We start from the raw sequence: 12,177 nt of genomic DNA on the forward strand, positions 1-12,177 counted from the left end.
TTCTCTATTGAATATTATATTGTACCTAATATATAGTACTGATTGCAAAAGATTTACAAAAAAAAAAAAAAAAAATGAATTTGGTGCCATAAGCTAGAATCGAAACCAAAATATTTAGCATTCAAGCTGCATTCTCTACCATTTGAGATATCGACAGATAGATAAGAAAGATTCAAAGTTAATTCACTTCAAGCTACCTTTAAATTTTCACATGCACAAAAGTAATCAAAATATGTCAGCAAGTTGAAATGAACAGTTTGCATTTCAACTTGCCAACTTCTGTATGCGTTATTCATCAAACCAGACAAAGACTTTACTCGTTTATAAACATCCTTAGTGTATGATTATTATTTCCTGTTAATTTCAGTGTTATGTGACCAGTAGTTTAAGAGTTTATCGGTTAAATATTTACACACACAAACAGACAGACATATATGAGGGGCCGACCTTCTTGGATTGATAGCACCACCAACAAAATGAAGAAAATGAATATGTCGTTTTTACAAATCTCAAAATCAAGAACACTCATAAATTTTAATCATTTAATAAAAAATAAAATAAGATTATTCACCTTTCTAAATTTTGGAATTAAAATCTAATTATCTTCTGTTATTAACATGCTGCAACAATAAAAACTGACAAACCAGAATCAAATATCGATTTTATAGAAAAAAAAAAAAAAAAACTGTCGATGACACAAAATTGAGAAATAAACTGACTACTTTATTAGCTTACATTTAAACATTTCCTCAAAAATCAATTGAAATTTATGATTTAAAAAAAATCATTTTAGATTTATTCATGCTGTGGTATCATGACCAAAAGATAATTCAAGCAGTTTTACATCGTCTTTTTGAATGAATATAAAAATGAATTTATTTCAAAAAGAAAAGATTTTCTAACATGTGACTTGGAAATCAGCTGCAAAAATTCAATCACTAAAACGCTGAATACAGAATCAGCAGATTTCGAAAGCTTTTGTGAATGCAATCAAAGAGGATAATTTAATGAAAAGATAATTTGTCTATGGCATAAATTCAAAAATATGAAAATGAACGAAAACATATTGTAAGAAAAAACGAGAAAGAAAAAAAAAGAAAAAAGAGAAAATAATTTGGAAAGAAAAAGGCCTACGAAAATAATTTCGAAAGAAAAAGGTCTATAAAAATAATTTCGAAAGAAAAAGGTCTATAAAAATAATTTCGAAAAAAAAAGGTCTACAAAAATAATTTCGAAAGAAAAAGGTATATAAAAATAATTTCGAAAGAAAAAGGTCTATAAAAATTATTTGGAAAGAAAAAGGTCTATAAAAATAATTTGGAAAGAAAAAGGTCTATAAAAATAATTTGGAAAGAAAAAGGTCTATAAAAATAATTTGGAAAGAAAAAGGTCTATAAAAATAATTTGGAAAGAAAAAGGTCTATAAAAATAATTTAAAAAGAAAAAGGTCTATAAAAATAATTTAGAAAGAAAAAGGTCTATAAAAATAATTTAGAAAGAAAAATGTCTATAAAAATAATTTAGAAAGAAAAAGGTCTATAAAAATAATTTAGAAAGAAAAAGGTCTATAAAAATAATTTAGAAAGAAAAAGGTCTATAAAAATAATTTAGAAAGAAAAATGTCTATAAAAATAATTTAGAAAGAAAAAGGTCTACAAAAATAATTTGGAAAGAAAAAGGTCTACAAAAATAATTTGGAAAGAAAAAGGTCTACAAAAATAATTTGGAAAGAAAAAGGTCTATAAAAATTATTTGGAAAGAAAAAGGTCTATAAAAATAATTTCGAAAGAAAAAGGTCTATAAAAATAATTAAGAAAGAAAAATGTCTATAAAAATAATTTAGAAAGAAAAAGGTCTATAAAAATAATTTAGAAAGAAAAAGGTCTATAAAAATAATTTAGAAAGAAAAAGGTCTATAAAAATAATTTGGAAAGAAAAAGGTCTATAAAAATAATTTGGAAAGAAAAAGGTCTATAAAAATAATTTGGAAAGAAAAAGGTCTATAAAAATAATTTCGAAAGAAAAAGGTCTATAAAAATAATTTCGAAAGAAAAAGGTCTATAAAAATAATTTAGAAAGAAAAAGGTCTATAAAAATAATTTAGAAAGAAAAAGGTCTACAAAAATAATTTGGAAAGAAAAAGGTCTATAAAAATAATTTGGAAAGAAAAAGGTCTACAAAAATAATTTGGAAAGAAAAAGGTCTATAAAAATAATTTGGAAAGAAAAAGGTCTATAAAAATAATTTAGAAAGAAAAAGGTCTATAAAAATAATTTAGAAAGAAAAATGTCTATAAAAATAATTTAGAAAGAAAAAGGTCTATAAAAATAATTTTGAAAGAAAAAGGTCTATAAAAATAATTTTGAAAGAAAAAGGTCTATAAAAATAATTTAGAAAGAAAAATGTCTATAAAAATAATTTAGAAAGAAAAAGGTCTACAAAAATAATTTGGAAAGAAAAAGGTCTATAAAAATAATTTGGAAAGAAAAAGGTCTACAAAAATAATTTGGAAAGAAAAATGGCTATGAAAATAATATTGAAAGAAAAATGGCTATGAAAATAATATTGAAAGAAAAATGGCTATGAAAATAATATTGAAAGAAAAATGGCTATGAAAATAATATTGAAAGAAAAATGGCTATGAAAATAATATTGAAAGAAAAATGGCTATGAAAATAATATTGAAAAAAAAAAAGGCTATAAAGATAATATTGAAAATATTATTGAAAGAAAAATGCGCTGATAAGAACAAATGTATGGAAAGGGTTATTTAATCAAATGTTTGATTTTTTTTTCTTTTTTTTTTCCTATGAAGAGCCAGTGAAATAATGACTAAATAGCAAGCCATATTATATGTGTAGCCAAATATGTGAAAAGGTATTCGACACTAAAACATTTAGAGTAGAGTGCAACAGAAATAAGAATCCTAGAAGAAAATATACAATAGGAAAAAAATGGAGAAATGGCTTAAAACAATCTGGATTTCCACCAGTCGAGAGTTTAATATATTATCTTCATTGTTTGAAAGTCATGTCAAGATTTGGTGAGTGTTGCCAGTCAAGAGTAAGACTCCAAAGTCTACATTTATTACTTTTTAATCACTTTAGTCACAAAGACCCTGAACCCTTCCCCTCCCCAATTTCTTGTAGGGCCTTGTGGCTAATTTTGTTGTTCGAAAATCTTTTGTTTTTTACTTAATTGTATTCTCAAAATTAAAAAAAAAGTAATAAAATATATAAACAAGATTGATAGTGATCTTTGAAATTACTCACTCTCCTTTCAGAAAGATCACCTAACACAAGAACACGAGATCCAAGAATGTATATTTTTAAGGCGACGGCAGCGAAGAGTAAGATGGGGGGGGGGGGGAGATAAAATCCTCTTCTCATTCTTTTTTTTTTTTATATTAACAAAGATACTTGACTGTTCCTATTTACAATGCCTCCCCACGGGGACAGAGTTAGACACCAGGGTCGTTTTTTAACGTGGAGAAAAGGAACAAAAATAAAAATTGTCTCAGTCGTGAAGGATTTCTCCTTTACTGACAGAGAACAAGAAATTGAAGTGTAGATCTGAAGAACAGATACTACACTTTGATCTTGACCCGAAGATGCTTGACTGTTGGGTGATTATAATCAAAGATCGTAGATTTTGAACATGCTAGAAGATTCTAAACTAGTTTTAGTAAGATGATACATTTATCCCCCTCCCTCGCCCCGGCTCCCAACAAGGATTTAATTTGAGCAAAATTTTCCAAAGAACTGGTGATATTGTCTTCTAATCATTCGAAAATATTGTCATTTATCTGAATTCTGTATATCAAATTACCTCGACAGAGTTCAAAACAATTTGAATAATGCTAACATCCCTAGTAGTTCACAAGTTATGGGAATTTAAAGCCCCCAAAATTTAGGGTTCAAAAATGACATTACAGGCACAAATTACGAGCCAATTCATAAGAAATTCAGTCATTTCTTCACCGTTTCTCCAATTTTGGAGCAATTTTGCTAAAAGTCGACATTCTTATAAAATTTTACGTCCTTTCAGATTTTGCATTCAAATTGTACGCATCTGAATGCTGTAACCGGTTATTTCAATAATAGGATGTACAAATATCTGTTAGAAAACACCAAGTAAATCATCTGATAACGTTGCAAACGGATGTATGGCAGAGGGTGGCCTAGTTAGGGAGTCGCCATCTTAGGTAATTACCAGTTTGAAGAGTTACATTTTGGGGCCTTGCTTTGGAGGGTTTCTAATAGGAGAAAGACGACATGTTACACGAAAATGACAAAACAAAGAGTTAAGACGGATACATTCACAAAAGAGATATTTTATGTGTTTAACGAATAGAGGATTACAGCAATAGAAGGAATAGAATGTTCTTAGAATATTAAGAATTCTTGTAGAGAGTCTTTGAGATATAGAAGAGTTTCAGCCGTTTTAGTGCCATGCGTATCAATACTTCACCGTTCGATTATATAAATTATATTCTCTTAATTAAAAGTTATTAAAGAGAATGTTCATTGCTTTTTATATTATTAGAAAGAAATTGAATGTTTAAATGTTGTGTGCGTTCCTTAAGTTTTAGTCACCTTTATCAGGGCTTTACATTGCGAGTGAAACAGTTGCATTTGCGAGTGATTTTTCAAAGCGTCGACTAGAAATAATGAAACGCTTATCTTTTGGCGATTGTATTCCTTTCACTGACAATCTTCCAAAGCTCATTAATGAGTGAAAAATATCTTTTCAATTTTTTTTTTTTTGAATAAAACGAACAAAGTTAAATTATTTAAACAATAGAAGTTTAAAAGAACAATGTACTTTTTTTTTTTTTAACAAAGGCTGTTTAAAAAATATTTTAAGAAATTAGAATGTTTATACCTTCAAGTATCAACATAAAATTTGTTGTATATATAGAATTACACTTATTAAAAAAAAAATTTTAAATCACAGAACTAAAAGGTCATATTCTAAAAATCATGTGGATTTGGCTAGTAACTTTTCTATTTGGCTAGTAAACGAAAATATTTAGTTGTCAAAGGTCAACTAAAGATAAGTGTGTCTGTAGAGCCCTGTTTATAGTGTCAACAAGTCCTAGATGGGACACTGTTGCACACGTGCTGTCTGTTCTGAATTCAAGTACAGAAGAGAGGGAAAAGAAAAGAGTACTGTCTGGGTTTCAACCGTTTTATTTAATTCGTCACGTGCTCAGCTTGCCTGAGAGATAACGTATGATTGGACAAGCCAGAAGGTCAGCTGCATGCCTTCACCAATTAGCTTGGAGCTTGCAAATGAAAGATATTTAACTATCAAACCTGCGAAACATCTTTGCTGGTACTCGATATTATAGATATAACATTAACAGGAGACAAAAAATAAAAATGATGCACAGTAAAAAATTTAAATTCAAAAGTTCAAAAACAAGGAATATAATAATTAAACATTTTCCGTATTCCACGGACTTTCAAAAAGTCAGCTTTTTTCAAAGAGATGAAACTTTCAGATTATTAATGCAGGAGTTCAGTCATTGTAACAATGCAATTTGCAATCCTCTCTGATCCATTCGGGTGGAAAAAAAAAAAAAAAGGAAAAAAGTGCTTGCATGTTAGCTTTTTTTGTTTGCTTGTTTTTAAATTTTCTTATCTTTGTTTTTGATGGAGAATCTTACTAAATTCCAGACATTCTCCTGCTATTTCAGAAACTCCAACCGACAGATCTTTTTAAGATTCTAGTCACCCCTTTAACTGCAACTGCTTGTATCTCTCTCATACTTGGTACACTAAGTGCATTCACCAAGACATTTTTTTTTAATACAAATTAACTTTAGAATATTTTCTTCATTCCGGATGCTACGAAGATTTTGAGGTGATAAATTTACTTCCTCTTCCTACTATTTCTGACTGAAGAGCAATTATATATTTGTGCATCTTTGTATAAATGTGAAACTATATATGTACAAAACTCGTTAGTTGCATTTTCCACTTGGTGCGGATTGCGAACCTACGCAACTTATTCTTTGCCATTCCTTCTGATCCAGGGCAAGTTGGTTGATGGACATCCAACTGTTGAGAGATGTCCAATCAAAAACATTTTCTCTCCACCTTCTCCTTGGCTTTCTTCTGTCTCTTTTGCCTTCTAACATACCCTCAAAGCATAACTTTGACAGGCCAGTGTTTGATCGCCATGGCCAAAAAGTTTATGGGTTTTACTTTTGAATTTTATCAAATAGAGTGGGTAGGGAAGTAGTTTGATGGAAAGTGGAATTTTTTTTTTTTTTTTTGATCAGGCGAAATGAAATCCATTATGTGATTTTGAAACACCTCAATGTGATTGGCTAATTGTTTAGCACATGTGATACAATCAAGGAGATTGTATATATATATATATATATATATATATATATATATATATATATATATACTATATACATGGGTGCCTGGCGTTGCTGAGCAAAAAACAAAAAAAAAAAAAAAGGTCAATTTTTTAACTTTGACCCCTATTATGACCCCTTAACATTTGTTTTGGGGGTCAAATATAGTTATTAAGTTAGATCCATGTCCAAGGAACCTATATTTAAAATTTCAAGTCTTTAGACCCAAAATTGTCGGAGGAGTTTGGTAGAGTTCTCAAAAGGTCAAATCGTTGAACTTTGACCCCTTAAACGCCAAATTTCTGGCTGAAAACCGATCACAGATTTTCCCAAATCTCAGTACCCTGTATATCAAATTTCGAGTGTGTAGACTAAAAATTGACAGAGTTATTGCGTAGGGAAATGTATACAGACAGACAGACACGTTCACTTTATATATATATATATATATATATATATATATATATATATATATATAAAACTACTGGGATGATATAAATTAAATAAACTTACTTTAACAGTTATCAGCACCCTTTTTGATTTTAGAATGGTGCTGTGTTTTTTGGGGAAAGCCACCCAACCCAGCCAGATTCTGTGTGTGTTTTTTTTTTTTTTTTTTTTTATATATATACAGTCACCACTTATCAACGTCCGAAGGCCACTCGAGGACAAGGGTTAATGAGTGTACAGTAATCAATGGGACAATATCATATGAATCGTTAGTAATGGAGATCTGATAAAGTGTCTTACTTAAGAGGACAGCTCATCAAGAATTTGTTTACATTGGACTTGATGTCTTGTGATCACTGTTAAAGTTTGACTATCATCAGGTCGTATCTATATCAATAATCTGTCCATCTGTGTGTGTGTGTCTGTCCCACTTTTTCTCAGCAACTACTAAATCGATCTGTTTGAAAATTTGTTATAAGGTGCAGCTAAGTATTATGGCATCCATTCGATGCACAGTCATTACAATACCGCATTAAGTTTGCCATAAAGCATGCATTCTAAGTCAACGGGCTGCAACTTTTATTCATTTTTAACGGCCTAAAATGTCTAATATACGCTGCACTGTTAAATTTGAATATCTTCTTCATGCCACGTTACAAGGAGACTTCAAAAAAAAAAAAAAAAAAAAAAAAAAAGTTTCCTATTTTTTTTTTTAACTAATAGTTGAAGAGTTACAAAGACGAGAGTATTACCATTAAAATGAGACCTTTTGTGCTCTAGAATTTATTTTTTTAATAGTCACCACCATTTTTAATGCACTTTTACCAGGAATTCGATGATGCATCTTTGCTTCTGACATGTCCATAACAGGAGTTGCTTTCTTAAAGTCTCACACCATTGATATTTGCAACAGATGGAGTGAATCCTGCACACATCCACATATATATATATATATATATATATATATATATATATATATATATATATATAGTGGTAGCTCCTTTCAGTCTTGACAGACTATGGATACTCACTGTAAAAGTGCCTGCATGTGAAATTTTTGTGGTAAGAGTTGTGCAATCTCCAATTACCCCTCTTCTGAATCAACATTGTTGAATACCAGTGGCAAGTGGAGGTTCAGGACGGCTGGAGACAATGCCGAGATAAATGGGAGCACATACAGCGCCTAGAATTCCCAAATGGTCACCCATCTGGTATTAGCCAGGCTCAACATTGCTTAACTTTGATGATCTGATGAGAACCAGTGTGTCAATGTGATTATGCCGTATATTCACAGAGAAGTTTTAAATATATATATATTACACAGGATGACCAAAAAAACAAAAGCTAAATGGAGGCCATCTAGAACATATTCTGTAGAATGGAGAAAAAAAGGCCAAAGACCCAAGTGTTTTGATGTGATGTTTTGAATATAATAAACTAGTTATGACCAAAGTTTCATTTAATTCGGACAAAACACTAAGAAACGGGGCCTAATTAGATTTGGGGCCGGTTTTTTGGGGGGGTCACCCTGTATATACACACATACATTTATAGATTGTAAAAGAATTGGAATCGGCATTTGGATTGGAATTGGGTATTTAGGACAGAACTGATCCATGCATTGGAATCGTCCCATCACTAATACACATATACACGCAAACTTAGATTTTCCATCTGATTCTTGATTCTACACAACTGTTTTTTTTGGGGGGGGGCAGTATCATCATTTTTTTATTTTCGTTTTGTTTTTTGCTTCCAGATGATGCTGTTGGTTTTAAATATGTCTTTTCCCTCTGAGCATCAAACAAGCCTGCTCCAATCTTCTCCGGTGCCTTCTAACCATTTATCCATTTATGCTAACCGCCATCATCACTGCGATGAAAAGTAATCTTAAATGGCCGACCAAACATCTGCTAATGACTTGTGTTGTGGAAGATTGTGTCCTAGGCAACAAGTCTTTTGAATAACAGGCTCTCCGCATTCTCTCAAAAGAAACTGAATATTACGGCCGGTCGTATTCCATAGCCAGAGGCATTGATTCACAGGTGTATTTTTCTCCAAACATTCCGCAACTTCAGATGTTTGATAGGATAACCCTACAGTTAGACATGACAATCTTATGTAAGTGCGACTTGAGTCTATAAGTATATTTAAAAAAATGTTTTTAGGCTTCCTTTTTAATTATAACTACCATTATTTCCTACTAGCAGGACACGTGTCCCAGCTTTGCCCAAGAGAATATAAAAGAATAATGAATTCCATTTTTTTTATTTTTATCAAAAGTGATACGTTAGTAATTCTTTAAAAGTTAATTCATTTTTTATACCCCAACCCCCAACCCCAGGTACGGACAGAACACAGGCTCTGCCAGTAAACAAATTGAAACAACTAAACTATGACCTGTTTACACTCTGTTTTAATTTAATGTTCGGACTATTAATCAGAATCAGAAAAAACGACATTTAGGGGTATCAGAATTGGTATTGGAGTCATAAAAATTTGTGTTTATTTTCCGATGCAAAAACGATTCTTTTGTTTTTTTTTTGTTTTTTAATTTTGTTTTAAGCAAGATCTTCCACTGCTTGTAGCAATGGTAAAATCATATTTATTGATTTTAAGCCACCGGTAAAACTAAAATCGATAGGTCATCCCCTACAAGTGTATTTTTACGTTTAGGAAAATATCTGCACATTTAACGTGTTTCTACGATAATCAAGGGGAAAAGAAACAACTCTATAGTTAAATATTTAGAGATTTATAAAGAATTGGAATAGGTAGTTGTATCAGAATCGGAAAAAATATTGGAATCACCCCTACTGCTTATTTCATACTAGCAGAACCAGTGGCCTGGCATTGCCTGGAAATGGAAATAAAAAAATAAAAAAAAGGATTCCTTTTCAAATTTTTTTTTTCTTAGAAGTGATGCGCTAATAGTTATTATTTTAAAGTTAGATCATTTTTTATTTCTCCTCCGCCTCTCGCAGACAGTGACAGGGCACTGGCCCTGCTAGTAAACAAATAAAACTGACCTGTTTGTGCTCTGTCGCGATACTGCATGTTACCTGTTCTATGGTTTAATAAAGCAATTAAACTTGGAAAGTATTTTTTAATATAATACTTGAAGACGACCATGTTGTAGGCAGCAGAGAAGCAGTTCCATAGTAATGTGTTTTACTGATGGGAAGTTCTTGGAAAGAAACCCTGTTAACAGAATTTTTTTTTAGTTTTAGATACACAAACAAAAGAACATTTATGTACGATATATTCTCCTTTCGCCATCAGCGAGATTTTGTGGCCAGGGAAAAGAGTGCTAAACTACAGCCACTGTGACCCTGGTTTTGAATCTTGGTAGAATCTGCCATGTTGAGTTTTAAAACTCTAAAACGTGCATTTTATATATATATATATATATATATATATATATGGTAAAACTGGTAATTAGTAAAAACCTGAAGAGAGTGCTCAATACTATTCCAGAGCAAATATGGGTTTATTTTTTTATTACCGTTTTATCTGTTTGGCTACATGTTTCAGATGTTGGATCATGTTTACAGTCTAACAGCCTCGTCAGGCCTTACAGAAGTGGTTGTTAGTATTAGGAAGAATTGTTTTAGAAGCTTCTAGGGCTTCTAAAATACTAACAACCACTTCTGTAAGGCCTGACGAGGCTGTTGAACCGTAAACATGGTCCAACATCTGAAACATATGTAGCCAAACAGATAAAACGGTAATAAAAAATAAAACATATATTTATATCTTCCACCAGACTATCCATTCGTGTGTAATCACCTTTTATTTTACCATATTCCCTGCTTCACTTTTTTTGTTTTCAAGTAAGATCTTTGACTTACTTGTTTCATCAAATACTTTTGCTTGCAAAATCCGATCCCGCATTGTGCTAATTCCTACCCTCTGATGAGAAGGAAAGTATTTCTTCGAAACTCCGCAGATTAAGGACTATCCATTTATCTAGTGTTTCCTTTTCAGATTAAATATGTTTTTAAATCATTTCAAAGTGTTTTTTAACATGTTTTATTAACTGTTTGCTCATATATATATATATATATATGAGAATGTGTGTCTGTGAAAGGACAATTCTCAATCTATATACTCAAATTTTTTTTGATTTATAGACTTGAAATTTGGTATATAGGATATTCAGACATGTAGAAAACTTTAATCGGTTTTCATCTAGAAAAAAGGACTGCTCAGGGGTCAAAATCGAAAAATTGTTACATGGGGTTATTGGATTTTTATCTGTTTATTAACTATTTCATGAATGCGCATGCTTGAATTGTTCGCATGATAAATTCCTTCCATTCAATTATCATCCCATTAGCCTCCTCCCTCTCTTTGCCAAAATCTTTGAGTCCTTAATCAATCAAGCACTAGTCTGCCATCTTAAAGACAATAAATTTTTATCCGATCGATAGTATGGATTTAGACAAGCCCATTTTACCGCAGATATCCTAACTGTAATCTCCGAACATATATACTAAGCACTGGACAAGGCAGATGAAGCTAGGTCAGTAGCCCTAGATATATCTAAGGTATTTGACAGGGTTTGGCACGATGGTCTTCATGAAAATCAAATAGTATGGTATTGCTGGACGTATACTCAACATAATCAAATTCTTCTTAGAGAAGAGAAAACTCCAGGTTGTCCTTGACCTCTGTACATCAAAATATGCTATAAATGCGAGTGCGCCACAGTGGTCAATCTTTGGACTTTTATTATTCCTGATATTCATAAGTGACCTCCCTGATAAAATTTTCTCTGAGATGGGGATATTTGCTTATGACACCACACTCTTTAACAGACACAAGGGTAAAACGAATGAACACATATAGAAGGAAATTGCTAAAACTCTAGAAGATCTCCAGTCTGTAGTGGAATTGGGCTGTAACTGGTTGGTAAAATTCAATGCTGCCCAGATTAAGCTTATTTCCTTTAATAATTACAAGAAACCTTCTCAACCTCTGATTGCCATGGCTAATGATACACTGCCTGAAAGCACTTTCCTCAAGCTCCTAGGGTTAACATTCACAGACCACATGAATTGGAACAAATACATTGAGGCAATTGCTAAAGCTGCTACGAGAAAGATTAGCTCTCTCTACTATGCTAAAAAGATACTCGTACCCGAGAGTATCCTGTATCTCTACAAAGGCCACAGTTCGCTCATGCATAGAGTATTGTTGACACATCTAGGCTGGTATATCTGCCATTAGTCTCTAATCGGAATTTGAAAGCCTTTAAACTGTCAAATAGAAAGTTAGGTGATTGCGCAATTGCATTGTTATTGTATAGTTAATAAAAAAAAATAACTGCTACCAATCTGTAGTGGAATGGG

The 12,177-nt window shown here is 31.5% G+C and overlaps 1 protein-coding gene and 1 pseudogene across 3 annotated transcripts in view; both read right to left on the reverse strand.

Moving 5' to 3' along the window:
- The window catches only part of LOC145259797 (dmX-like protein 2), a 441,223-nt gene that overhangs the window by 387,072 nt on the left and 41,974 nt on the right, over positions 1-12,177 (reverse strand). The window lies entirely within an intron of this gene.
- LOC145260136 (5S ribosomal RNA) lies at positions 7,995-8,111 on the reverse strand (annotated as a pseudogene).

Source organism: Euprymna scolopes, chromosome 35 (genome assembly GCF_053919585.1).
Source record: "Euprymna scolopes isolate OS-2025 chromosome 35, ASM5391958v1, whole genome shotgun sequence".
Lineage (NCBI taxonomy): Eukaryota > Metazoa > Mollusca > Cephalopoda > Sepiida > Sepiolidae > Euprymna > Euprymna scolopes.